Here is a 24,847-nt window from a genome sequence, read left to right on the forward strand (position 1 = left end):
TTAAAGGGGCAGCTAGGTGGCATAGTGGGTAAAGCACCGGCCTTGGAGTCAGGAGTACCTGGGTTCAAATCTGGCCTCAGACACTTCATAATTACCTAGCTGTGTGGCCTTGGGCAAGCCACTTAACCCCATTTGCCTTGCAAAAAAAAAAAAAAAAAAAAAAACCCAAAAACAAAAACAAAAAAAAATTAAGAGAAATCCATTTCCAGTTAAGAGGTTTTGATTCTTTTTAAACATCGGAAAATAGTTAAAACTTTTATTAGTAATCACTTATTAGATACTATTATAAAGTTATCAAATGTATATGATACAATCAAGTTGATATGGAAACTTTTAATGAATTCATTCTTGTATTTATTATGGATGCTTTGTGTTGTTTTTGCTGTTTTGGTAAGGGACTGCTGGAAAGGGCAGTATGGAGGAAGAGAAAAGAAGATGGTAAGAAAGAAGAGGGTGAATAGAGACATGCCAGACAAACACTATGGGATTATCTAAGTATTATGGAGGATGACCAGAAGGGACCATCCCATAGTGAGTGCTCACTAGACACCTTTTGGACTCAACTTTGAAGACCCTAGTGCATTGCTATGATGGAGCAAACTCGGCGGGGTGGGGGAGGTTCCTTGGTCCTTCTCTGACCTATGACATAGGCCAGGGCAAAGGTAGGTATATCAGTTACAAAGGAGAAATTACTTCTAAATAGTTCTCTTTCTTCAATTCTCCAGGTGATGTGAAAGGATCTCTGAGGGCTGAGGAAGGGGTCCTCTCCACTCCAGCAACAGGTCAATTATTTCCCCAGGGCAAATGGAATGGATGCTTGCCTAGACCCACTGAACCTGAGCTTCAGGGTCTCTGACTGCCTCTCCCACTTTGTGTGACCCTCATTGAGGTTAGGAGACATGTACAGCTTTCAAGGGACAAGCTGAGTTCCAAAGGGCAAGAAATCCTGGTTCTTCAGTATATGCCAGATATCCTGCTGGAAACACCCTCTCTCTATACTCCATAACCTTTCTTGGAGAGAAAGACAACTATGAACTGGAGGGTAACTCCATGCCCAAGCTTGCCAAAAGATGTGTCCCTGGAGAGAATTGTTTGTACAGTACAAAGCCGGGGTGACATGTAAGATGTAAGTGTTTCTACATGTACAACCTATCTAAGATTGTTCGCTGACGTGGGGAGGAGGGGAGGGAAGGGAGGGTAAGTAGAAAAATGTGGAACTCTAAAGCTCACAAAAGGATGAATGTTGAAAACTATCTTTCCATGTAATTGAAAAACATTTTTAAAAGTTGAAAAAAAAGAAATGTAAGAAGAGAATAAATAAGAGAGACAGTGACAAAGAGAGACGAACAGAGACAAAGACAAAGAGAGAAAGACAGACTCAGTGTCCTTCTCTATAAATTGAGCAGGATTGGGACTCAGTGGTCTCTGAGGTCTGCTCCAGATCTACAGTCCTTTATTCAACTCTTGGGTGGTTCCCTAGTCCCCAGTTAATCCCAGACTAATTAGAACCCTGTTCAGAAATTCATGGTTCTTGGGTTTCTGGTTGGAGGTTCTATGTAGAGAAAATTGAGAATCAGTGCTCCCCAAAGGGAACAGATATTAGAACAATACACTAAAGCCTCTATCCTCACTGCAGCTCAATGAGGGAGATAATAAAATTATTGCTCCCATTTTTCAGATGGTCATTAGGAACAGGTGGTAAAACTCTTATAAGTCGGCCATCCTTGGTAGGGCCTGTTGTCCAAAGAAGGCATGAGTCCATTTCCCTAGCAGACTCAAGCCCCCAGGGTTGATATTGGGTCCTGGACTTTGGACCCTGCTATCTCAACCATTGGCTGACTCTGGGACAATGGGAGGAAGCAAGTTTGGGAAAACAGCCAGCATTGGGTTTGGCAGGAGTCTCGGACCCGCAGGGTGGGGCAGTGAGACGGGGCAGTGAGGGAAGGGGTATCTGGTTCAAGTAGAAGCCCTTTCACCCCAACTTTCAATCCAGAGGACAAGGGAGGGAACCTTGCAATATCCTGAAACTCAAATCGGAGGAGGGCTAGCAATACCTCTAGACTAGATTCCCCTGGACTGGGGTTCTTAACCGCCCTTGTGTCATGGCGAAATCTATTGGCTCTGTCTCCGAATTTTAAATGCATAAAATAAAATGCACAGGATGGCAAAGGAATTCAATCATATTGAAATAGAGCTCTAGATTTTAAAAATAGTTTACAGGTCCCTTTCAGGCTAACAATCCTTTCTTTAGACAGAAGAGCTAGAAATTCTTGAATCCTGGGCAAATTAATTTTGAGGAGAGGGAGAAGGAAAGAAAGGTGGGATTCTGATATGTTACCCCTCCCAGGAGGCGAAGAGCTCCCTCACTTTGACAACTTCTTGGAGGAAACTGAGCGGAGCTAACAAATGGAGCACCAACAGGAGTCCAGGATAGGTGGCCCAGGGATAGTTGAGAGGGAGAAAGAAGGATGCCCCTTTCCCTAAGATTCAGTTCTGTGAGGCAAGGCCCTGGTCATTTCTTGCTAGTTCCTCTCCTTCTTTCCCTTTGTGTTTCACTGTTCACTCTTTATGTAACCAAATCCAGGATGATGCTAAGCACATAGTACATAAATGCTTGCTGATTCATTAATTGATTGACTTACCAGGAAATTTTAACCCCACCAAAAAAAATATAGCTTCCACCTCAAAAGATCTCCCTTAATGATACTGCCCAAAATTCCAATTTGTTCCCAGGTTTAATTCCAGTAAAATTGAACCACAAATTCTTTCTCACCTTCAGACATTCCCACAAGCTACCTCTGATGCCTGGGATATATGGCCTTCTTTTTTTTCTTCCATCCTTCAAAGTCCAACTCAGGTACCATCCTCTCCAAGAAGCCCTCCCAGATCTCCCTGTTCTCAATTTCTCCTAGGGTATTTTGCTGGGGTATTTTCATTGCCCAACCTCCCACCCCAACTTATCAGGGAATATGCTATAGCCCAGTGAAATAAAAGAAAGATGTTACCAATCAATTGCCCACAGTTAATTGGTATGGTTTAATTTAATTTAATTTAATTTATTTCACATGCAGAGGGAAAAAATAGGACACTAGTCCCAGCTCTGTCAATAGCTAACTATGTGACCTTGGTATGATCACTTCTCTCTGGGTCTCAATTCCCCCATCTGTTGAATGAGGCATTTGAAAAGAACATGAGATTTCCAGTAGAAGATTCAATGTGAATTCAAGCTGTTTTTACTTCATTCTGTGTTTCTTTGGACAAGTCATCTGAAAGGGCACGATCAGAAAAAATCTGGTTCTGGAGTCAGAGGAGGATCCTGAATCAGATGCTTACCAACTGACATTGGGCAAGGTACTTGCTCGTCCTTGGCTCTCTCTTCAAAATAAAATGAGGTACTTCTGAGGTCCCTTTCTTTTAGTTCCAAATCTATGAATCCCACTAATTTTAAACATCTCAAGAGCTGAGTGTAGATGATTAATGAATTCTTGAATTGAATTCATTCCTTTGCCTTAAGGAACAATTCCCTGGTAAGATGTGCCCCAAGCTGTTATCTGTAGTCCATGCTTCTAATCCCTCGAAAGAGTTTATTAGAGGTTTCCTCCCTGCCAGCTTCCTGAACACACTCTTCAGAGAATAAGCCACTTAGGGAGACTCTGGTGGAGCAGACAGACCTGGACTTGGAGTCATAAAGAGACCCAGGTACTCCCAAGTTTTGGGTCCATGGGTAAACAATGGTATCCTTCTCCCATTCTCCACGGGGACACCTGGATTAGCTAGCCCAAAGGTGATGGTGAGCATTAAATGATGAGTAGTTGAACCCAAAGATCCCAGTACTATGCACAACCCTGAGAAGGTGAAGGATCAAAACGAAGAGTCATAGATACCAACCATAGCAATAGCAACATTTTTTTGTGAGGAATGGGACTAATAAAAAAACTGGCAACAAAATAGATACCCATCCATTGGAGAATGGCCAAACCAATGATGTTTAAAGGAATGTCATGAAATATTACTGTTCTGTGAGAAACAACTAAGGGGACCAATATCCAACACATGGAAAGACCCATGAACTGATGCAAAGTGAAGTAGACAGAGCCAAGAAAACGATGACCACAAAACAATTGAAAATGAATGGGGCCACATAATGATAGCTCAGAATGATAACTAATGTATATATAGGGCTAATTTCTTTACAATTATCATCTCATTTGATCCTCACAATGACCCTTGGAGGGAGATACTATTATTAGCCTCATTTTATAGATGAGGAAACTGAGACAGAGGCCAAGTGACTTGCCTAGAGTCACAAAGCTAGTAAGTGAAGTCACATTTGAACTCAGGTCTTCCTCTATCTACTGCAACAGGCCCCAAAGATGAGGCGTGTAAAGACAAATCCTTCAACTCCTTTGAAAAAGTAGGGGATATTGAATATAATGTCAGATTTTTTTGATGCATTGATTAACTTTATTGAATATTTTGCCTCTTCCTCTTTTTTTTAATAAAATATTTTTTCTTATGAGAGCTGACTCTCTAAGAGAGGGTGTGGGGAAGGGAACAGGAGGAAATCCAAGTAAGGTAAAATAGAAAATAGAAAATTTTATTTAAAAAAAAAGTCAAAATGTATGCTGTTTAAAGGACAGCCATTGTTTTTGCTTCTTCCTTTGGACCGGTCTCCTCCTCTATAAAATGAGACTGAGATCCCAGGAAATGGAGGAGAGTGATGGCGATATAGGGAGGCTACTACTCAAGACAGATTTCATCTCACTTGTGCCAGTGAGCCTTGCAGCCCAGATTGAGGGCCAAAGCGTCCTCATCTACTCCAACCTCGGCCTGGGATGGAGTAGCTCCTTCGTGAGACCCACTGTGCCAACCGACCTTTCATCCAGTCCCCTGTGGAGGTGTTGACAGGAATTGCAGGAGAGATGGGCAAACACAGCTGGTCAGGGTCCCATGACCACATCTGGAACCATTCAGGACACATCCAGTTGTTCTGAGGCGGGGGAGGGGGAGGATGGTGTCTAGGACAGGCCTCAGGAGCTACAGTGAGGGCGTTAAACCATCTGAGCAGGTAACAGGAGATCAGGAAGAGACCTGGAAGACCATCCTTATCACCATCCCCATCCCTAGCATTTATAGAGTGCTAGGAGATCCCCAAACCTAGGGATCTGGTCTTGTCATTCCCAAGAAGGATGAGACCCATTCAGCTCAAGCTCTGCCCCTAATAGAACTAGTTGCGATCAATTGAAACCTGGTGGGGAGTGGAAATGGAAGGAAAACTTCCAAAAAATCAGCCATCCAAACCAGTGGGCAGCTTTAAGAGTCCCCCTTCACCAGAAGATTGCAAACAGAAGTTGGTTGGGGCAGGAAATAAATATTGAGAAAATACTGTAATACCTCAAACCAGGATGTTACTATTATAATTAATATTTTTTACAAATATCTCATTGGTTCTCACAACTCTGCAAGAATAGTGTGATTATACCCCTTTGACAGTTGAAGAAACTGAGGCAGACAGAGGTAAAGTGACTTGTCCAAAGGAGTTGTTACTTGCCTAAGATGCAACTAATGTCAGAGATAAGATTTGGACCTAGGCTTCCCAATGCTCTTATTGGGAATGGTGTAGAGGAGACTGTTTTCTCAGTTATAGCTAGGACTCCCTAGTTGCCCAGCTCTGAGATTCTGGGATTCCTCAGGTTTCCCAACCTCTAGGGTGGGGCAGGCAGAGATCCTGTCCCTTGTTGCATCTTTAATTATAAGGTTCGCCATCCAAGTTCCGTGGTTGGCTTGGGGTGGGGGATTTAAGTATTTTAACTTTTCTGGAATGTTTGGGAGCTGAATAAAACCCCCTGAGAGTCGTGGACATCCTCCCTTCCAGTTGGAGCGAAGGTCCTAGGCCAGTACAGACTGTCACCAGTTTATGTTAAAAACTCCACTCCTCATGAGGCAAGAGAAAGATGCTCAAAGACCTCCTCCCAAGATGAGAGTGCGAGGTCCGAGACCAAGAAAGGAGGGGTCCCTGGTTATTAGAAAGCTGCTGGCCCTGGAATCTTTGTGTTTAATATGGGAGAAGCTGCGCTGTCGAGCAGTTTTGCCCAGCACAGAGAGGCCCAGCCTACAATACGGACTGATAAAGGTAGAAAGGACATTAAAGATGACATAGGATCCCAGGCTTCTTGATTTAAAGTTGAAAGGACCATCCAGTCCCAAACCTTCTCATTTTACAGAGAAGGAAACTGAGGCCCACAGAGGTCTCGTAACTTACCCAATTCCATGCAAGCACATGGCAGAACCAATCCCACCATGTAAATGGCTGGGAGGTGGTCGGGACTTAAGCCCTTCTGAGGGTCCTTCCAGCTCCAAATCTGTGTGACTATGGTCCTATTTCAACCTTGGCTCACAGATGACTTGCCGTCCACTCCAACTCCTAGGTCTTTTGGACAGACATCTGAAGAAGTTCACTGGCTTCAACATCTGATGAGCCAAAGGTCTCATCCAAGGGGATGGCAGTAAACTTGTGTTTGCTACAATATTTCTGCTGCCTTTGGTTCTTTTCTAAAGTCCCCATGAGACCTGCTCTGTCCTAGAGGGTTTCCAAAACTTCCAGCACCCATGTTACAGACCGATGGTGGTGTTGAGGCTCTGAGTCTCAGTTACTTACCCAGAAAGAGAGAGCAAAGACTAGAGAACCTAGGTCATTCTTTGCAAATTCTGGTACTAGCTATCAGATCTTTTTCCTTCCTTCTCCTTCAGAAAGTCAAGGAAGGAAGGAAGGAAGGGACAGAGAGAGAGAGAGAGAGAGAGAGAGAGAGAGAGAGAGAGAGAGAGGAAGGAAGGAGGGATGGAGTGGAAGGAATAGGTGAAAGAGCTAGTATGCCTTCAGGGCAGAGAATTGTGACATTGTTGGGTCTAGAACCAGGCTGAGGTGGGATCAGGGTCAGTTTGTGACTAGGCTCTGGGGCATACCTGTGGCCAGAGATGGGGAGTCCATGTGTCACAGTAGTTAGGGTGTTGATCCATGGACAGCTTTGGGGCTCAGCCTGCAACAAATGCAAAGGGGACTAACACCCATTCTGAGCTGGGGGCCAGAGCTGAGCCTTTGTAAAGACCAAGGTCCCCTTTGCGCGTATCTGCCTTTGGTTCATGCGTTTGGTCTCCATGTCTAATCTTGGTCACCAATTCATTCCTCCTCTGCCCTCAATTCTCTGGATAAGACCCTGCCCTCATGCCTCCACCCAGAACTAGGGAGGGGTCTCCTTCTCTGTCTCCCCTGGGTCTTAGGGGCCCTGAACAGAGCATGCCACTGGCCCCTCATGCCCTCCTTGCCCCTCTCCCCCTCTCCCCTCTCAGGAATGTGTCTCTGGGCACAGATTGTCTGAGAAGTCCTGCCCTGCTTCCTCCCATAGGATTTCCTCTTGCTTTTCACTCCCATTGTTCTGAGAGGGCCAAAAACCCCAAAGCTTTCCTGCTCTCTTTGCCTTCCCTGGGCCCTGCCCCCTTAGCAGAGGACACAACCCCACCGCCTTCCTGGGCCAGCCCAATCACCCATGTTCACACCCTTTGGATTCTGGGGTACTAAAACCCAGAGGGCAGTCTAGGCTAAAGCTGGGGCTTTGAGGTTAGAGTTTTACAGGTCTGGGACCTGGCAATGAACAAGAAATTCTCCTGAGGCTCAAGTTTGAAATGTCGTGCAGGAGTTGAGGGCTTAGGAAGTAGTGAGGGTTTGGATTTAGAAGTGACAGTGGGAACACGGTGACAGAGATGGGGGGCTCATTTTCAGACATGGACCTCAGCAATAGCAGTGAGACTTGCTGAAAGGGAGGTGAGGACCACAAGAGAGATGGATGATCAGTATAGAGGATGGAGGCTCCACATCAGGCATGGGATCTGAATTTGGGACCCAAGTTTCAAAGGAGAGCTGGGAATTTAGTGGAGTAGATGGGGCTCCACCTCAGATCTGATGGCTCAGTTCAGGCAGGAGTCCAGGGACAAAAAGTCAGTGATCACCACCAAAGCTCAGCACTTTGGAAAGAAACTCGACATCATTGAAAATTATATTAAGATTCACAGGCGTACTCAAAAACTGTAAGGTTTTGCAAAACCCTTCCCTCACAATCTCCTCTAGTATCTACTCCAATTCACAGACTAGGAGACTAAGGTGCCACAGATGAAGGGATTAGTCCAAGGTAACACAAGGAGCAAGAATCAGAGCCAGGAAGGAAGCGAATGTCTTTTGGTTGAGTCCTGCACTACCCACCTACTCATGACCTCAGTGACAATGGAGAGTCATCACTGGGTATAGGGAATTTAATTATTGCAAATGGGATTTGGTTCGTCACCCTTAATCTATTACCTGTAAGGTTGTATTATCACAAACTGTACTTGGGTCACAGAGAGACCAAGATAACAACCCATGGAAAGGTCATTTCTCTTTGACTTTGGCAGGCAGCCCAAGTATGGCTGTTTTTGATGACCTTAGGATTCATTTCAAATATGACAACCAACAGCTAACATTCATATGTCACTTTAAAGTTTGCAAAATGTTTTGTATACATTATCTCATTTCATCCTCACAACAATCCTGGGAAATGGGGGCATGATTATGCTCCTCTTACAGTGAGGACACTGAGGCAGAGGTTAAGTGATTTGGTCACTGTAGTTAGGGAGGACATGGAAGTTGGAACTTTACCATCCATCCATGGGCACACTTTCCTCTCACCCTGGTTTGTCTCAGGTAGCGATACCTCAGGTGAATTCAGTCAATCCATCCCATCCTTGCCTTTTTATCAATACATAGAAATCTCTCCAGGTCCTAGGGAATGCTCCCCAGGTTAGATTCCCTCCCCCATCCCCTGCCACACCTCCTTGCTCCAAATTTGAAAAAAAAGATCCCAGTTCTGATTCCAATGGCACCATCAGATGGAAAGGCTCACCCCTGTTGTACTCAAGACAATCCACTTTCCCTGATTCACTCTATTCTGAGAGTAAAAAGAATCACCTTGCAGACTGAAACAAAGCCCAGGCCAAGCAAAGCCACCCTTTCTCTCTCCATTTCTCCCTCTGTACCATGTCTGGGGACACTCCAAAATCCCTAAGTATGACCCAGCAGTGAAATCTAGAGAAGACCTTGGCACCTGGTGGTGAGCATCTCCTGGAAGCATCAGTGACTAAGCTAGAGGGAACAAAACAAGGGTGTTTGTGTGTGCGTGTGCGTGTGCGTGTGCGTGTGCGTGTGGTGTGTGTGTGTGTGGTGTGTGTATGTGTGTTGTGTATGCATGTGTGTGTGTGAGTGTGTGTGTGTATGTATGTGGTCCCTAGACCAAAGAGTTTTCTGATTTTTTTTAAGAGTCATGGAAAAACCTATATAGAAGATGAAGGCAGCACCCACCTTCCCTAAAGATTTCATTGGAAGCAAAACTCTAGAGACAGCAGAGAGCCTAGCTGAAGAGCGATGGGCGATGAGGGGTCTGACTGAACAGAGAGTGCTATGGAGACTGTGTCCCTCTGAGGAGCTGCAGGAGAGATTCCAAGATAGAGGAGGACCCCAGATTGGCTCGATGACAACCTTAGAAGATAGCACCTCACCATGTCACACAGGAGTTGTCCCTCCATGAATGTGTCTTGGTGACACAGGGCCCCTGTGTGTATTCCTCGCCACACTTTCCTATACTGATCTACTCTTGGAAATGATGCTGTGAGCATTGGAGGGAGAGGGCACCAAGGAACTGTTTTAGTGATACCTCTTTCTTTTATTCTCCCCCCCCTCCTCCTCCTCCTCCTCCTTCCTCTTCCTCTCCTTCTCCTACTTCTTCTCCTTCTTCCTCTTCTTCCTCTTCTTTTCTTCCTCTTCTTCCTCCCCCCTCCTCCTCCTCCTTCTACTTCTTCCTTCTTCTTCTTCTCCTCCTTCTTCTTTCCTCCTCCTCCTCCTTGTTCTTCTTTTCCTGCTTCTTCTCCTCTTCTTCCTTCTCCCTTTCTTCTTCCTCCTGCTCCTACTCCTTCTTTTTCTCCTTCTTCTTCTTTTCCTCCTCCTCCTCCTCCTCCTTCTTCTTATCCTCCTTTCCCTTCTTTTCTTACTGTGTTGTTTTATTAAACATCCTTTCTAGGGGCGGCTAGGTGGCGCAGTGGATGAAGCACCAGCCCTGGAGTCAGGACTACCTGGGTTCAAATCTGGCCTCAGACACTTAATAATACTTAGCTGTGTGGCCTTGGGAAAAAACTAAAAAAAAAAAAAATCCTTTCTTTGAACTAATTGGGTCCTCTGGATCAGTGGTGTCAGAAACACAGCTCACTGGTCCCATATAACCCACAACACTCCCAAGCACTGATCAAATGAATTTAAAATATAATTCCTATCTGATTATAATGTTCCGACTTATTTTAAAGAAATATACAAACATGTATGGTTTCCTAAATTAAAATGCAGCCTAAATGGATCTTTAAAATCCTTAAGGTTTTTCTATTTGAGACACCATTGCTCTAGATGACTGTATGCCAGAGTTGGAAACTTGTGAGTTAGTTTGGGTTTTAAGAGTTTGGAACCACAGAGTACATCGAACCTAAGGTAGGTGTCCCCAAGGGACATCCCCTCTATAAATTCCTGGGTATTTCCAGGACCTACAAATGCACCTTCTATTCATCATCCTACCAGACACCCACTCACCAACCCCTATTCATTCATTCTATAAGCACTTATTAAGCATTCACTGTATGCTGAGCTATATGACTTTTTAGACATAAAAAGACCCACCAAGTCTTAGAGTAGAACCTTAGAAGCAACTTTAGAAGTTATTTAATATAATTCCCCTTCCAGGGCTAGAAACCCTTCTGCACTGGTCCCAACTTGCAACTTGAATACATTTAGAGATGAGGAACTTACTACTTCAGTAATGCTGATTGTTAGAAAACTCCTTAGACAGTGGAGATCTGCCTCCCTGTAACTTCCACCCACTGGCCCTGGTTCTGCCCTCTGGAGTTCCACAGACACATCTGCTTCCTCTTTCACGTGTCAACCTTTCAGATATGGAAACACAGTAATCTTCTTTTCCCTCCCAGGATAAATATCCCACTATCCCTCAAATGACATCGTTCTTGGATCCCTATATTCCCAGCTCAGAGAAAAGTCAGTTTCTCCCAAGGAGAAGAAGGTCCCTAGCCTTCCTTTGGGAGGTGTTGGCAGGGGGACCAGGATGGGATGGGACTGAACCCAGCAAATATGAAGAGAGAAATCAACAACACCCCTACACACACACACCTCCCATGTGTGGTGGGAGAGGGGAAGATGAAGACTCCCATGGCTGGGTGGGAAACCCACTGCAGTGGGCCAAGGGACCCCAAGGGAGGAAAAGCTCTCAGCAGGAAGAAGCCAGGACAGGCTTTCAAGATGAGCCAATAGGCTGCTGGGTGAGTTGTTGTGGAGTGAAGTCTGTCACCATCCCCACTGGGGGACATCTGTCCAGATTATGTCAAAACAAAGTTATTCTGAGATCAGTCCCAGAGAGAAAATATTATTGTGGCTAATGGTGGGGGGTAAGGGGGGGGGAGATAAAGAGGGACATTGGCATGCACTCCCCACCCCAAGCTTAGACACATGCAGTACCAGAAGAGGAAGAAGAGAAATGTTATGGAGGAGGGAGAATTTTGCTTTCAAAGCCCCAGGCTTCATGCCAAGACCCTAGGAGAAGGAGTTTGAGGAAAAGGAATATAGGGGGTACTGGCTGGAACCACAACTTCGTGGAGAAGAGCTGATGGCCAGACTAGAAACAAGGCTGAGAAGAGAACTCTTGGCCAGATGCCAGATGTCCAGATGTGCCCTGTTAAGTGGAAGGGTTAGGGTGGGGACTGGAACGCAGAACCCAGATGTGTTGTGTTAACCTGGGAACTGGGGCCCTTCAAGATTCCAGATGCTCCATGTTTAGTCGGCTGCACAAGCTTGGGCTCCAGATGGGCTCACTGAGGTGGGGGCTGGAGGAGAAGTAGGGTCCAGATGGATGGAATAGGAACCTGGGATGGGACTTTCGAGCCAGATGTTGCATATGATTTGGAGCATGTGGGGGTTGTTGGGGGACAAGGCCTTGGAATGAGGTCTCACCAGTTCCTCCATGATTTCAAGTCTGAAAGAGTGAGATGGTACCTACACATCAGAACCCTTGGTGGTCCCTGCCCCAACAATCATTCCCCTTCTTCTTGGTGCTCTTTGGTCTACAGACTCAAGACCAACTTCTCATTTGGGTCCTGAAGCAGAACCTCACAACCGACAATAAGGATCAAGAGCTCTCAGAGTCCCTTATTCATTTGCTCCCTCTCCCCAATCAGAGCCCTCCTGAACTTCCTCAGTATTCTTCCCTCTGCAATTTAGTCCTAGGTATCATGATAAAGAAGGGAGAGTTTGATCTACAGTCAGAAACCCTGGCTTCCAATCCCAGGTTTGAATCAAAGGCAAATAACTTTTTTGGACTTCAATGTATCATGACTTCCTAGGAGGGGTTCCGTATGTAGGTTGGCACATGGAGTAAGCTTTGACCACTTAATCTGTAAAAATGAAGAATGTTGTAGTTGGAAAGCAGAAGAATATTGTAGACCAATCTCTTCATTTTGCAGGCAAGGAAACTGAGATCCCAAAAGGGAAAGGACTTGCCCGTGGTTGCAAAGGTAGCTGAGCTGTAAAATTGAGATTTGAAGTTAGTCTCTTCCAGGAGTAAATCCTAGAAACCCACTCCCCTTCGATCCTTCTCCATTTGGACTCCTTCCCCAAGTTAGGATTCTTTCATCTTTTATAATTTCTTCCTTGGTTAGAAAATGTTCTAACCTACAAAATGTTAGAAGTGGAAGGAATTCTAGAGACCATAAAAGTCAATGTCATTTTGCAGATAGGGAAACTAAGGTTTAAAGAAGGGAAAGGACTCACCCAAAGTCATGCAATGGCAGAACCAAGGTTTCATGTATGATCAGAGTCCCTTCCACAATACAATGAAAAGAGCACTAACTCTAGAGATAGAGAGACTTGAGTTCAAATCCCATTTCTCACACTTAGTACTTGTGTAACTTTGGGCAAGTCAGTGACTCTGGTAGACCTCAGTTGCCTCATCTGCAAAATGAAGGGTGGAATCAGATGGCCTTTAAGATTCCCTTCTCACTCTAGGTCCGTTATGGTCTTCTCCTGGGTTACTTCATACATAGATCCTTCTCTTTCTCCACCCCCTTCCAAAAACTAACCCTCTTCCAAATCTCTCCAGCCCCAGTCTTTGAAACATGATGGACAAGAACAACCCAATCATGTATGGTGGGGCACTCTTTTCTCACATCCCAGCCTGATCCCTGTGACTAGGACCTGAGTACAAGTCAAAGAAATTTCAGAAAGCTATTTTTCTCTATACTCATCCCCTCTGAGAAATTCCAGAAATACATCACGGAAGGTATAAATTTTAGGATCCAACAGGTGAACTGTTCCAAGAACAAAGGACAGTTGGCCCAAGAGATAGCTCTGTATGCATTCCAACCTTGACCCAATTTCCTCTAACTTCCCCCTCCTCTCCAGCTCCCATCATTCTCTATCCCTTCGGTTGGGATGGAAGTTGTTTGTACTATATCCTTCACACTTGTGGATTATTTTGCTTTGTACCTGTTTCTAAATAATTTTCATGGGAATCTTCAACTGCCCCAGGGTATGTCTGTGTCTCCCACAAGACCTAAAGACTCCTCGAACTTGGGGACTGTATCACACCCTCCCCATAAGACCATGACTCCTTCAGAATGGGGACTATGTCTTCATAAAATCAAATTTGTCCAAAGTCAATTGTCTCACCTCTTTCATCAAACCCAGGGATCTGAGAGGGTGGGTCAAGTGACTGCCATTCAAGGTCAATCAATAGTCACGTTAATCTCCTTCCTGAGAAGATGATAAAGGGTTTTGATGAAAGACTTTTCAAGTTATCTGGGATAATGAAATGAAGAAGGATTTCAATGTGAAAAGAAAAAGGATCTGATTACCAGATGGTAATCCTGATTTATGCTGGGAGATTGGCAGGTGAGAAAATGTTAAATAGAGGAGAAAGGGAAAAGAGACTATTAAATACTTTCAGCTAAGATAAATATGAGGCTCTTCTCATATATGAATGAGTTGCATACTCTGAAGAGAAAGCAAGAACTCTTCCTCCAAGAAATAATGGCGTAGACTTACAGGTGCTGAGATTATGAAATTAGAGGCTGAGGAAGTAGTATTGATGACTTCCTGCTGAGGGATACAGAGAGTGATTTGTGGACCTGCTAACAATATGAGTGACCTTCTGCCTCTCCAAGGCACGTTTCCAAGATGATTCAGAAAACTTCCCAAGATTCGTCAAACTAGATGTCTACTACTCACTTATGATGAATCATAGGATTATAAATGAGGTTGCTAGAGAGCATTAACAAAGAGTATGGAATTTTAGGCAATAAACTGAAGAATTTATAGGCGTACAAAATGTTTTCATGTTTTCAATATTGCTGTCTAAAGGCAAGGGATTTAAGAAAGGCAGATTGAAAAGTGAACAACAGCTGGTTTAGAAAAATAATGTTTGAAAATAGAATTTAAGTTTCTGGATCATGGTTTAAAATTATAGAATGACAGGCACATGGTCAGGGATGGAGTATCCCTCACAAGGGATCACCAGAATGCACTTGCTGTGCCTTGCAAATTTAATCAAAAGGGTTTTATCCAAGCTAAATTCCAAGGGGTAGCTCAAAAGTAGGATCTTAAAAAAAAAACAGTGACTCTATAAAGAAGTTTCCCCAAAATTTAAGCAAGAAGCAAATACACATGCTCATATCTCAGGTGTCTGTATAGAGGTACAAAGATAATAATCAAGCAAGATGAAGTAGAAAGTCTAATGGGGGTAAACGAAACTAAAATATGACTATAATTTACTCATAAGAAGCAAAGCAGGTCAAAATATGTGAAGAGGTAGCATTATATACTGAGGAGACATATCTTAGCTAGAAATCCAGATGAACAGCAACTGAGTAAAGAGCAACGAAGGCAGGAATAAAAGTATTTATCATCAAAATATACCCTAGGAGAGGCTAGGTGGCGCAGGGGATAGAGCACTGGCCCTGGAGTCAGGAGTACCTGAGTTCAAATCTGCAAATCTGACCTCAGACACTTAATAATTACCTAGCTGTGTGGCCTTGGGCAAGCCACTTAACTCCACTGCCTTGCAAAAACTAAATATATAAATATATATATATATATATATATATATATATATATATATATATATACACACACATATATACTAGATCAGTTAGCTATAAAGAGAAGATAGATGAGTTCAAGATACAGATCACAAGCCTGGTATGGTATAGACACCAATGTGCTTGGAGTTAGTTCTCTCTCTCTAACAAGAGCAGAGCAGCTAATAATGACTTGACTTGACTTAATGATCATTTCATCTTTCAAAAAGTGGAGAAACAAATGAAGATAAACCTTGAAATTGTCCAGATTTAGGAGAGTAGATATCAAAAGCTTCTGAGAAAGGATAGATAGAATCTCCTGGACTGAAATTCTATAGGAGTTATCCCCACAAGGAGTGGGAAGAGGAAAACATCCAGAGAAAAAAAATTCTGATGGGGAGTTGTGTAAAGAAATCAATATAAGGGGTGGCTAGGTGGTGCAATGGATAAAGCACTAGCCCTGGAGTCAGGAGTACCTGGGTTCAAATCCAGTCTCAGACACTTAATAATTACCTAGCTATGTGTCCTTGGGCAAGCCACTTAACCCCATTTGCCTTGCAAAAAACCTAAAAAACAAAACAAACAAAAAAAAAAAAGGAATCAATATAGATGCATGGGGAATTCACCAATTTGTTCTTGCTGTTGTTTTTAAGATATAAATAAAAGTTGGAAACAAAGGCAGGTGGCAAAGGACAAATGCCAAAGCATGACACAATTTTCTCATAAGAGAATCAGAAATGTTATCTCAGAATCAGTTATGGCTGGCAAAGGAAGTCAAGATTAGCAAAAGGAGGCTTTTTAAAGCTACATTAAAGAAAGGAGAATCCAAGTGTACAACCTGCCACTCCGAGTAGGGATAACTCATGACAGAGAGAAGACAAAACTACTCAGCTCTAGTTTTGTTCTTGTTTAACCCACTGTGGCTTGGGAGGAACAAAATAAAAATTGTTCAAAGGAGATGGAACCCCAGAAAATAAGGTGAAGGTCAGAAAACACCTCAGTCCTCTTGATGAGCTCAGATGAACTCTGACTTTAGATGTTAAATGAATGACCAAATGGGATTGCTGAACCATTCAGGTAATTTTGAAAGCATGATCAAAGAAATGAAGAGATACTGCGGATAAAGGAAAGCAATGCTTAAAAAAAAGAGAAAAAATAAAATCTGAAAATGATAGGCCAGTAACGCTGACTCTGATCAAATGAGATATTTGGAAAGTTCTTGACATAAAGTAGGCACTGCATAAACACTTGCTTCTCTTCCCTTGATTCTGGGTGAAATTCAATTACTAAATGAATGTTTGGGAACATCTAGAAAAGGAAGCGTTGGTCACTAACAGTGTTGCTTCATCTAGACCTTCTCGGAACACACAAAATGGATTTCCCTTTTAGACATTGTTAACTAGATTGATACATCAGATTACATAGAATTAAGTCAAATATTTGGCAAACTATCTCTGTCTCTGTCCTCTTTTTACTTCTCTCTGACTCTCTGTCTTTCTATCTCTCTGTCTCTCTCTTTCTGTCTCTCTGTCTCTGTCTTCTATCTGCCTGTCTGTGTCTCTGTCTCTCTCTCTGTGTCTCTCTCTCTCTCTCTCTCTCTCTCTCTCTCTCTCTCTGTCTGTCTCTGTCTCTGTCTCTCTCCTACACCAATCTTAGATCTATATCCAACCTCAATATATTCCCTGAATGTCCATCCGCCATCCCCTATTGGACATTACAACCCATGTGTCACAGGAACATCTCAAACTCAACATGCTTCTGTTTTTCAGAATTCATCACTGTTCTCCCTGAAGGCATCCATCTTCCAAACTACCCTATTTCTATTTTAATTGCAGCCTTTTCCCTGTGTCCCAGGTTGTAACCTTCCCAATATTCTCAGCCTCCCATGTCCATTCCTCACTGCACATGTCTGTCCAGTTGCCAAATCTTGCTGTTTCTACCTTCACTATATCTCACCTCCAACCCCCTTCTCTTCACTCACAGTCACCTCAGTTCACATTGTCTATTGCATCAGCCTCTTCAATGGTCTTCCCACCTTCCACTCCCACCATGCCAGTCCATCTTCCACATAGCTACCAAAATGATTTTTCTTAATCACAGATATGACAACATGACTTCCCAACTCAGTAAACTCCAGTGGAGCTCTGTTGCAGGTAAAGTCAAAAACCCTGTTTAACTTTTGCAATCCTTCACAGTCTTGCCCCAACCTTTCTTTCAAATCTTATTGTGCAGAGCTTCCTATCCTGTACTTTGAGATGAAGGCAAACAGACTTTCTCTTTCTTTCTCCCCTACCATACTCCATCTCTCATCTCCCTGACTTTACAGTGACTGTTCCTCCACGCTTGGGATGTCCTTCTTCATCACCTCCACCTTGCAGAATTCCTCCCTTCAAAACACAGCTCAAACATCATCTTTGGAAGACATGAAACCTTTTCTCATTCACCCCACTGCTAGCCCCTCCCTATCCTCAACTAATTTTTATTTATTCTGTATATCCTCATATGTGTGCTTTTTCCCCCTAGAATGTTAAGTTCCTTGAGGACAGGATTTCTTTTATTGTTTATCTTCGAATCACTAGAATTTGACATACAGTAGGTGCTTAATGAATGCTGCTTGTTTAATCAATTGGATAACCTTTAAGACTTATAAAATCTGACATTCAAAGGTTTTGAGGCATTCCTGGGGAAGGGGAATGAGTCTCTCCCCAGAGGAGATTGGGATTCCTTGAGGTTGGCAGGGGGGAAATTGATGTTTCTCCCAGCAGACCCACATAAAGATAAGCACACGGGATTGTTCTGGTTCTATTTTGGCCTTATTGATGCTGTCCAGAACCATGCCTGCCCAACGGAGGCTGTCCCATTTCTTTTTCTAATATTCTGAGCCAACTCATTCTGGGAAGTGAGATGCTCTCAGAGAAAGCTTTCTTTGTGGGGCACTTCGAGCCTTTTTGTGATAACAAAATATGAAGATGTAATCATCTGTTTACATATTGTAGCTCTTGACATCATTATGTATCCGGATAAATTACGTTAATAGCTACAGAGAGAATTTTTGAGCAGTAGAAGGGAGGTCATCAAGTCCAATCCATACATGAAAGATGTCTAGACTGTGCTTAAGGACCTCCAAGGAAGAAGTCTCCACCCCTAACCCAACAAGTTAGTAACAAATTTGCTCCTCATTTATGATTTTTTAAAATTCTATCTCTTGTCTCCCCACCCCATCCCCAGCCTAGAACACAGCCCCCTTTTTCTTTTTATCACCAGCGCTTAGCATGGTACAGATGGGCACACAGCAATAAATGCTTGCTGATTAATTGATCAGTTGTCTAGGGGACCTGACTAATCCCTGACCCAGAGAGATTTGTAAGCCCGTGAACAGACATGCTTGGGGAGAAGGGGAGAAGGAGGTGCCAAGAGAGAGACGAGGAAGGGGGTCATAGGAGGAAATCTGGGCTAGACATTTCAGAAGAGGGCCAGGATCCCAACTCAGGCAAGATGAAGGGAATGCAGTCATGGATGTTGGAAAGAGACCAGTTGTTCCCAAACAGAGGGGAAGGATAAACACTCTTCTTCTGAGGGGGAGAGGAGGGCAGATCAGAGAGGGAAGCTCCCAGGGCTCCCTCATCTAATAACTCCACAGCCTGAAGACAAGGAGAGGTGGAGCCTGGCCTTAGTTGGCTGGGTCAAAGACAGGCCCCAATTGACCAGGACTTATGGAGTGCTCAGAGTGTCCACAGATCTGGATGAGACAGCTAGGAAGGTGACAGATAGACCCGATCCCCAGCACACACATACCAAGGTCCATAGATATTTCAAAAGAGGGGAGGGGGAAAGGTGGTTGAGTGATCCAGGGAAGGCAGGAGGGTCCTCCTTAGGAGAGGATTCCAAGGACTATGGCAGCACAGCACTGGAAGATGATGAGAATGGTTGCTTTGGCATCAGAAGACTGGAGTTCCAAGCTGGAATCCGGATCCCATGTGCCATCTCATGTCGCTCACTTCTTTCTTCATGGTCTGTTAAAAAAACAGAGTTGGACTAGAAGATGACATTTAGAGCTGGAAGGGGCCTTTGAAGCTATTCACCCTAGCTCCCCATTTTACAGAGGAGGACAATGAAGGCCTAGAAGCCTAAAAAGACTTGTCCAAGGCAACACAGAGGAAAAATAACAGAGAGGGATTGGAACCCTTAGATTTTCAATTCAGCACTCTTTGATCTGTCTTGAACTGCCTCCAGGACTCTCCCATCTTCTGATTCCTGAAGTTTTGTTGGGCTGCCCATCTCCCCCCCCCCCCAGATGCTACTGCCCAGAACCTCACCAAGAAACCCCCAAGCACCCCACCCCAGATGGTTGAGAGGAACTGGACAGTGAGGGGCCAGAAAGAGAAAGGAGGGCCTTCCTAAGAGAAGCAAAGAGGAAGGCATCTTTCAGTGCAAAATCTGTCCAAGTAGGCCAGACATGATAAGGGTGGAGAGGATTAGGAAAAGCAAGGGCTCCCTAGGGAAAGAAAAGGGCCAGGGTACATTTTTTAAAGTATTAAACTTCGTTGGGGTGGGAGAGCATTAGCTGGAAGGAGAACCGTATTCCTGGGAGCCAGAGTTAGTGGGGCTCAGGGACCCGAGAGGTTAGAAACTCACTTGTTTTGTCTGGCCCTGGCTGAAGGGAGCAGCCAAGAAGGAGGCACCAGCCCAAGGGCAAGGGGAAGGTCTCAGGTCATAGACCAGGGAGAAGCGGAGACCCTTCGAGGCCAGGCCCCTTATTTTATAAAAGGGGAAGCTGAGATATTAGGAGGGGAAGTAGTTCATTCAGAGTCACAGAGGTCAAACAGAGCAGAGCTGAAAGTCAGGGCCAGGCCATCTCTGAATTCAAAAGTCTTTCACCTACAGCAAAAGGTTCACAGCTTGGATCCTGAAATAACCCAGAGTCTCAATAGCACCCTTCCCCCACACACACGCACACACACACACTAAGAGGCAGAGACACAAAGACAAAGAGAGACAAAAAGGGACAGAGAGACAGACAGACAAACAGAGGGAGATAGAGACACAGAGACAGAGACAGAAAGACAGAGACAAAGAGAGACAGGCAGAGAGACAGAGACAGAAAGACAGACAGACAGAAACAGAGACAGAGACAGACAGACAGAGACAGGAGAGACACACACACAGAGAGACAGAGACAGAGAGATAGACAAAGAGAAACAGACAAAAGAGACACAGACAGAGAAAGAGAGACAGAAAGACACAGAGAGAGAGACAGAGATAGAGACAGAGAGTCTTACTTCTCCCACAGAAATCTAGAAATCTGGAGGGATTTTTCAAAGACCTAGGGAAATTAAAGAAGACCTTTCTTCTCTTCTTCTCCCTCATCTTCACCTCAAAGAACCTGACTCTCAAACAAAATATCCTTGTCTTTCCCCTAATATCCCCCACCCTGACTCCTTTTAGGTTTTTTCCCCTATTCCATCTTTTCTTTGAGTCTTCCATCCATAAGTCCCTACTCTATTCTCATCTCATATACCTTTCCTTGACCTCTGCCTGGAACCATGCAGAGGGCAGGACTTGTATGGTGCCTTGATTTGTAGGCTAAGCATGAAACCATCTCAGTCTAGCAATAGAACCAGGGACTGAAAAAGCATGAGCTCCTGATAGACTAAACCACTAAACCTTAAAATATAGCTAGCTGATGGATTCTAAGTCTATGGGATAATAAGTGCCAAGGACAAGGGACTTGATCTGGAGATCTGAGGACTCGGTCTAAGGGGTAGGGACCCCAGTTAGTACTGAGGTCGTGAACTCTGCATTGGAAATAGGAACTCTTCATCAGGGATAGGCATAAAGGGTTGGAAATAAGGGCATCGTGTTTATTGGGGGAGGAACCTCAGGCTCCAGGATGGCCATTCATTGTTTAGAACAGGGTCTTAGTTCTGGAGTTGGAAGAGTAGAAATGGAAGAGATGGAATCTCTGTGCCTAAAATAAGGGCTCAGTGTTGGGGAGGGGTCTCAGAATCAGAGAGATAGCCTTGTTGGGGATAACAGTTCGGTATTTGGGGTTGGTGCTCAGGGTCAGGGACAGGGGTTGAAAGATGAGGATTGGGACTCAAAAATCAAGAATAGGAAGGAGTCAAAGCCAAGATGATAGAGAGAAGCCAGGAACTTCCCTAGGCTCTCCTAGTCTTCCCTCAGAAACAACATTAATCAAGAATCAAGAATGGGAAATGGATGTCGGAAGGGCAGAGCAGGGCAGGGGAGGGGAGGGGAGGGAAAGAGAAGAGGAAGGGAGGGGAGGGGAGGGAAGAAGGTAGCAAATCTTTAAGTACCTGCTATGTGCTAGACACTGCTAAGGGTTTAATAAATATTATTTCATTTAATCCTCAACAACAATCCTGTGAGGAAACTGAGGTAGATAGAAGTTAAGTGATTTGCCCAGGGTCACACTGGGCACACTAAATTTCTGAGACTAGATCTGAATTCAATTCTTCTTGACTCCAGGACACTGTGCCATCTATCTGCCTTATGATGGGGACTTAATGTCAGGGAAGAGGGCACAGTATCAAAAATGGGGGCTACATTTGGGGGATGGTAGCTTTTTTGGAGATGAGGGCTTTCTGCATCAGGTGTGGGTCTCCCTGTTGGGGACTGGATCTAAGCACATGTGATTATCAGTAATAACGATGAAAACCATGTCAGTCCTGAGGGTTCAATGTCAAGGAATGAATCCTGAGTCAAAGATGAAAGATCAAGGTCAGGAATGGGGGCCTTAACATTGGGAATAGGAATAACACGAGTCATGGGAAAACACACATGGGAAACACATGTGATTAAGACAGGACACTCTCTTACATGTTCTGTGTGGCTTGTATACCTTGCAAATCTGGTTTCTGGTAGGCTTTAGAGTTTGTGATGGGAAGAGCTCATCAATCTTCATCATGATGGGGCCAATGACTTGGGGCCAAGAATGGAGGTTCAGTCAGTGTAAGGGAGAGAAGTGCAGTGCTAGGAAGAGGAGTTTGGTGTTGGGGGGATAGTCGTTCGATATTGGGGATGGGAGATTAATGCCAGGAATGGGCCCTGACTTTCAGGGAAAGGCTTTAACGTTGAGTATGAGGAGTTCTCAAGGTTGGACACTTGGGGTCAGAGATGGCCCATTAGTATTGGGTTGGGGGGCCCCAGTGTCAGAGTTGGGAGCTCAAGAACAACTAGGTTCTTTCTAGAAAGCCCTAAGAAGCATCTCCTCCCCTTCAGAAGAGCCTCACCTTCCCCTTTGGCCTTGTCAGCTGCAGTCACACTTCCTCAGTGTCCTCTATCTTCCAACACACAGTTCTTGGTGAAGTCCTGGCCTCGGGTGGCGGGTCTCTGCTTACATTCCCTCCCAGGGGCCTCCATTTAACTTTGAGATGACAGTGGCCTGGGAAACAAGGACAAGAACATGGGTCTTCTCTGCCAGCTCCGGGTCCCAGAGCAGCCCCCATCTGAGGGGGCAAATTCCATGTGGATGGAGGCGCGCTGTGGGACAGGTCTGGCTGGAAGCCCAGGCATCTCTGGACAGCTCTGCACCCCAGATGAAATGAGTGCTTTGCATATTTCTCAGCTCCAGAATTAAGGAAGAAAGAAAATATGTATTTAATCGTGATTGGGGTGGGGTGGCATTGGGGAAGGACTTGGGGAGAGAACTTGAAAAGAATGGGTATGGGGAAAGAAAAAGTCGTTGTTGTCCTGTAGTCCTGGGAACGGCACTGCCCTATGAGGTGAACCCATGCTACTCCTGCAACCTGGGGCACAGTCCCATGCTCTCAAAAAAGGCTTCTTAGCCTAGAAACTATGAACTTTTTTAAAATAGTCTGGTGATAGCTATTTTAATTGGTTTCCTTTATAATTTCATGGATTTTTACTTTGTACATTTGAAAACAATATTCTGTATCCCATAGGCTTCCCAGGACTGGTGCCAAGAGGGTTCATATCCCCAAACAGTGAAGAACCCCTGCTTTAGAGCCAAATCCTTCCCAGAGACTTTGCAACTTGAAAGGAGAATTCAAGGTGACAGTTTCCATGCTCCCACCAATAAGAAGGATTAGGAGGGCCATCCCTAACTCACAAAATAATTCCTACTAACCTGTTCTCTCCAGCTCTACCTTCCCATTACTCAAATTTCTCTACCAAGAACCATCCCTCTAAAAGGATAGTTCTGATAGAAGGAAAATGAAAGGCATGTCCAAGGTCATTCAGCTGGGACTTGTTAACCCATGTCTTAGTCCCATGCTCTTTCCACTCTACCATATTATACGGGTCAAAAGCGTCAAAGGGATCATTCTTGCACTGGGAAAACAGGGTAGAACCCAGCAATTCTATCTGTCTGAGATAATTTCATGTAGGAAGTGGGATTTCAGTGATCCTATGTAAAAATAAAAGGTAGGGGCAGCTAGGTGGTGCAGTGAATAGAGCACCAGCCCTGGAGTCAGGAGTACCTGGGTTCAAATCCGGCCTCAGACACTTACTAAATACCTAGCTATGTGACCTTGGGCAAGCCACTTAACCCCATTGCCTTGAAAAAAACCTAAAAAAAAACAAACAAAATAAAAGGTAGAATTGGGTCAGACTAGAAAACTTCCTGGATCAGAAAAATCTTTGTTGCACATTCATATACTTGGTTTGGCATGCTGGTTCCAGTTATTTGAGGATCATCTCACTTCTATCCACATTACTGAGTATTTCTTAGCTATCAGCTTCATAAAGGTAGAGACCTAATCAATTCAGCTTTTAAACTTCATCACTGGTGAAATGAATAAAACTTTTGAAGAGATGTGATGTGATCGTGTTGCTGGAGACCTTGATATTGATGGTAATGGGAACATGGGTGATTGAGAGACTGGTAGTAAGCATGATGGAGAGGTTGGTGATGATGGTGATGGGAAGAGAGCCCATTATGACATTGATAAAGAGGCGGGTGATGTAGAAAGTGGCAGTGACAAGGACAATGGGGAGGTTGGTGATGACAGTGATAAAAAAAAAAGTGCAAATTACGACAGTGTTGGGAACGTTAACAAAGACCGTGATGAGGTGATTGATGTTTGACCTTCATTCTCAAAAAATACCAAGACATCAGGCAGGTGATGCCATGCCAAGATAGTAAATTGGATTTGAGTGAGGGGGTGCTGTGCTAAGTCACCAGTCCCACTTTTTTCCTCCAGAGCCATCTGGGACCAGTGACCAGATATGATTCAGGAGAACTGGAGGTGGTCCTGGATGTGAGTCAATCAGAGTTAATGACTTGCCCAAGGTCACACAGCTAATAAATGTGAAGTGTCTGAAGTCGTATTTGACTCCAAGGTTGGTGCACTATCCACCGCACCATCTAGTGTCCCCCACCATGATGGAAAGACTATCAATGACAGGAGGGGGTTGGTGATAGTAACTATGATGATGATGATGATGAAATCCATAATGATACTGAGATACTGATCAGAAGGTTGGAGATGATGACAGGTAATAATTATATAGAATCAAAATTTTCCTAGATAAATGGAACCTTTAAAGATCATCAGGTTCAAACTCAATTTTTTTAGGGTTTTTTTTTTTTTGCAAGGCAATGGGGTTAAGTGGCTTGCCCAAGACCACACAGCTAGGTAATTGGAAGGTGTCTGAGGCC

The 24,847-nt window shown here is 44.2% G+C and overlaps 1 long non-coding RNA gene across 1 annotated transcript; it reads right to left on the minus strand.

The window, feature by feature from the left end:
- Nucleotides 1-17,819: 17,819 nt before the first annotated feature.
- Nucleotides 17,820-24,056, minus strand: LOC141490167 (uncharacterized). The gene is made up of 3 exons (XR_012469081.1): nucleotides 23,846-24,056; nucleotides 22,458-22,609; nucleotides 17,820-19,217 (listed from the first exon to the last, which is right to left on the minus strand). It is a non-coding gene; the product is annotated as an uncharacterized LOC141490167 (long non-coding RNA).
- Between the last annotated feature and the right edge of the window lie 791 nt (nucleotides 24,057-24,847).

Source organism: Macrotis lagotis, chromosome 5, assembly GCF_037893015.1.
Source record: "Macrotis lagotis isolate mMagLag1 chromosome 5, bilby.v1.9.chrom.fasta, whole genome shotgun sequence".
NCBI lineage: Eukaryota > Metazoa > Chordata > Mammalia > Peramelemorphia > Peramelidae > Macrotis > Macrotis lagotis.